Consider the following 4495-nt stretch of genomic DNA (forward strand, 5'->3'; position numbering starts at 1 on the left):
CAAATTTATTTAATTTTATTAAATGTAATTAAATTAAATCAGTGATGAAATTATAATTTTTTAAAGATTTTTTTATTTAATTAAAATTATTATATTATATACTTATAAATATTATATTAATTTTTTTCAGATTTATGCTTACATTTATATATTATGGGTATATTTTATATTCTTACATTTTTGAAGATAATATAAAATTAAAATCTTTGCAAATATCAATGTAATCCATATATAATAAAAAACTTCTTATAATATTAAATTGTATTTAATACTCGATATTCATAAAACAATTCAAAATATTGAATCAAGAAGTCATCATTATTATATAACAATAAATTTTCATTGAATAAGAATACATGTATTCTGTAATAAAAAAAACCACAAGATTTAATATATAAAATAAGCAGAAGATAGATGGAAAGTGGGGGATATTGATAGCAAAAGAAAGAAAAAATAGAATAATTATCTCCCACCAACCATTTCATTGGTAACTAGAGAGGGGAAGAAACCTGGAGGAAAGATAAGAACGAAGTAGATACGATACGTTCCTCTCCCACTACCTCCACTAGCAGAATAGAAGGAGTTCCTCGGCTCCACCTCTTCCCCTTCCGATGGTATTCTCTCTCAATAGTAGAGAACGTTGTAACTTCCATCTTACCACTATTCCACCCCATAAATAATTCATTATTTACATTTTTCGTATATCAATTTTTCAACAATTGTTCAATTTGTTCAATTTTTTAATTTTTATTAAATCTATTTTTTAAAATTAATCAATTAATTTAAATCTAATTTTATTTATTCAAAATCTAGCAAATATAATATACTTCAAATATTAATTTATTATTGTAATGTAATTTTTACTTTTTGAATTTAAAATCTAATAATTCCTTTCCTCACTTTTCCTTATTTTATTTTATTTTTTCTTTTAGAATAAAGAAAACACATAGAATATTTTCATACCATGTATATCTATAAATTTATATATCTTTAATATATCTATAAATTTTTATGCGGAGAATGGAGCAAGTTGATAGAAACCAAACAAAGAAAGGAAAGATATTCTCGATGAAAAGTATATTTAGATCGAGCGACAGAAGGAAACGAGATGAAGAGGAGAGGGACTATCCGAGCGACTTTTTGCACGCGAGCCTCTTTTTTTTTACGTCGTAGGTATGCCGACCGGATAGTATTGCCGTGTGGCCAGGCTGACAGGGCCGACCAATTGAGCCTGTTAACGTCAATTGGTCTAAATTAGTTCAATTGGACGTAATTGCGCGAATACGACGGGGAACCTCCGCTCTCTGTTTGCCAGCCATGCTTGCGTTTCTCTCTTCACGCTGATATCGCTGTATTCTCGGGACTTCCTCCAGGGTACAGTCTGCAATATATAACTACTCGAATAGTCGAATAATATTTTATGAGACTGATTTGATACGTAAATTGTTTAAAATACTTAATTGAATATGATCTTATGTGAAAATTAGATTTTATAATACAAATTATTGAAAGAATGGTTTTGCTAATATTTTTAATAAATTATTCATTTCAATTTATATTATTTATATTATATTATGTTTGAAAAAATTTCAAAATTAAAAATATTATTTCTTACAACTTGAATTTTAAAAATTATAATTATAAATTATAATTCTTGTTTAGACAACGGAGTATCTATTTTCTTTAACAATTTTTCACAATATAATATAATATAAATTTTTCGAAATATTTGTAAATTGCTTCGGATTCCTAGTCTATGAATATTTTTATATCGATTCATATTTTTTACAGAAAAAATTTATATTAAAAATTTTGAAGAAGTTAAGTTTCAATTTTATTTAATATTATTACACATTTGTTGCATAATATGACTTTTTATAAAATTACAAATTTGCTTTCTTATAAAATTAATAAAATTGGAAAAATTTATTACTATAAATTTAATCGATTATTTCGATCGATTCAACGAAAATAAAATCATCCTCATACAGAGAATTTCCATCATAATCATTTATTGTAATGTAATTTTTACTTTTTGAATTTAAAATCTAATAATTTCTTTCCTCATTTTTTCTTCCTCAGTTTTCCAAGTTTTCCTTAAACCATAGAAATTACAATAATGTCAGGATAATGTTTGTTAGAGAAGACAATTATGACAATCGTAGTTTATGAATTAACGTGCCCACATGACCGTCGCGAGATTCTTATTGTGATCGAGATCACAATAAACGTTTCTTTTTTTTTTTCACCCTCATGGAAACGTTGGCGAGCGAGCAACAGTCCCTCAGTAGTTAGGGCATCATCAGTATTAGTCATTTTATATCATGCTGGTACATTTCACGCGTCAAAGCGTAGGAAGATGACCAAATGAAAACTTGCCGTATTTCGAGGAATACTGGTAGTCGATACAAGATACAAAGAGCTTGGAAATTTTCGATATACACATTCTCTATTCAAAATCCTTATATGATCTCTACCTGAGATTTGATTCAAACTGAATTCCTCTTTTCAGATCTGGATACAACCACGTGGGTTCAATGTATGCAACAGGTGTATTTGATCCGCGTGAGACACCTGTGGAATAGATATATAGATTAAAAGAGAAGGTGCAAGTGAAAAATTAAAAGAAAAGAGAAAAATGAAATGATTGAAGATTATTCATATCAATCTTTTATATAATAATAAACAAGAGATTTAAGATTACTTTAAACAGTTATTAAAAAGAATTATAAAGTAAGAAATTAGTCAAGAGAATAAAATTAATGATGTAAAGTGATATGTAAAGAATGTAGAATTATATATAATTAAATTAAGTGGTTGAAGAGGGTAAGATTTGAGAATTGAAGGGTGAAGAACGAGCTAAATTAGATTATTAATAAATGGGATGAAGATATTATAAAGGGTCGAATTTGAAAGTTAAGGGGAATGAAATATATACTGTAGGAAATTGATTAGATTATTAATTATAAGATTTAAAAAGGTAATCTTTGAAAATTGAAAAATATAGAATATATATTAAAAAATTAGATAATTTAGACTATTAATAATCAAATTAATTTTCCAACTTTTATTTGATAGTATATTATTTAATGATAATAAAGTATAAAAATATATATTATATATTTATAATAAAATATATTAAATTAAAATAAGAATAAATGAAAAGTTATATATAATAAAAAATTATAACATACAATAATTCAAACAAAATAATATCACTAAACTGATTAGAATAAAATGAAGTATTTAAATGAAGTATTAGAGAATATTAAATTACATAAAAAATTATAAAATTATGAAAATCGAATAAATATATAAGAAAAATAATATAAGATCACAAAATTGATTAGAATAAAGTAATATTATAGAATAACATGGGCTAGAATTTGTGATATGATGTTGAGATTTTTCTTAAATTGTTTTTAATAGAAACAAAAATTAAGCTATCATTTAATTGCACTTTTAGATTCGGAAATCGTGATTCAAAAGAGAAAATGTAACATCGCAGCCCGATGACGTCGCATCCTTATTAACCCGACGTAGTCACATCCGTCGTCATCCCGTTCTGTATTCACGTGCAGGGTGTTTCTCGTAATGATATCTTCATTTATGTATTGAAACTATTCTATAAAATTCTATTAAATTATATATTTCATATTAAAATTTTCTATATAATGATATAATATAATATAATATAATGATATTTGAATAAATTTTTTTTATATAAATAATTTATATATAAAATAAAAAAATGGGAGTTTAAAAAATCTAATGTTTTTTCTAGTTACAGATATTAATTGCATTTTCTTTTTCAAAAAACTTATTATATTTTAATAAAATAAATACAATTTACAAATACAATTTTTAATATTTTTACAAATGAGGTTAAATACAATAATAAGATATGATAAATAAATATAAATTTATTATATATTATATTTCCATATTGTATTAAACTCTTCAAAGCAATGGACAAAAGAACGGATTGAATATCAAAGCATAGATTCTCATGAGAAACGAATCCAAATATTTCTTCGATCAAAAGGTAGTTCACATTGACGAGTAATTAATCGAGGACCTATGCCCTCATATTTCGTGAGAACGAGAAATTCGGATTCTGATATACGCTACGAGAGGGGGCTAAAAACGCAGTTTATATCATCCCGCATAAGATCATCTACTTATATACAATAATATAACAGGACTGCGGGTGGGAATTTACGAGGACGTTTTTAGATCTGATTACACAGAATTTTGGGTGCAAAGGAACGGAAAACTGCGCCCATATCCAGAAATGTGGCATAAGAATAACATGACTAATCTCCCCTGAAATCGGTTTCGAATACATCGAAATAGAATAAAATGAAATGTGGATTTGGGAAACGAGAATTTATTTTATTTACGATAAATTCAATTTATATATACGATGGAAATTATGAAATTTTCTAAAATTTTAGATAAAATTTTGTAACTTTCATGATTTATGCATAAATAT

At 25.5% G+C, this 4495-nt stretch overlaps 1 long non-coding RNA gene across 4 annotated transcripts in view; it reads left to right on the forward strand.

The window, feature by feature from the left end:
• Positions 1 to 3690, forward strand: part of LOC102677599 — a 5512-nt gene extending 1822 nt beyond the window's left edge. For 3 of the 4 annotated variants that reach the window (XR_004151787.1, XR_004151788.1, XR_004151786.1), the window contains 2 exons: positions 2513 to 2980; positions 3467 to 3690. This is a non-coding gene — a long non-coding RNA (uncharacterized LOC102677599). Of the gene's footprint in view, positions 1 to 1173; positions 1375 to 2512; positions 2981 to 3466 lie in introns of all 4 variants that reach the window. The other variant, XR_004151789.1, reaches the window with a different exon arrangement.
• The last annotated feature ends 805 nt before the right edge of the window (positions 3691 to 4495 follow it).

The sequence above is a fragment of the Apis dorsata genome, unplaced genomic scaffold (genome assembly GCF_000469605.1).
Source record: "Apis dorsata unplaced genomic scaffold, Apis dorsata 1.3 scaffold_52, whole genome shotgun sequence".
NCBI lineage: Eukaryota > Metazoa > Arthropoda > Insecta > Hymenoptera > Apidae > Apis > Apis dorsata.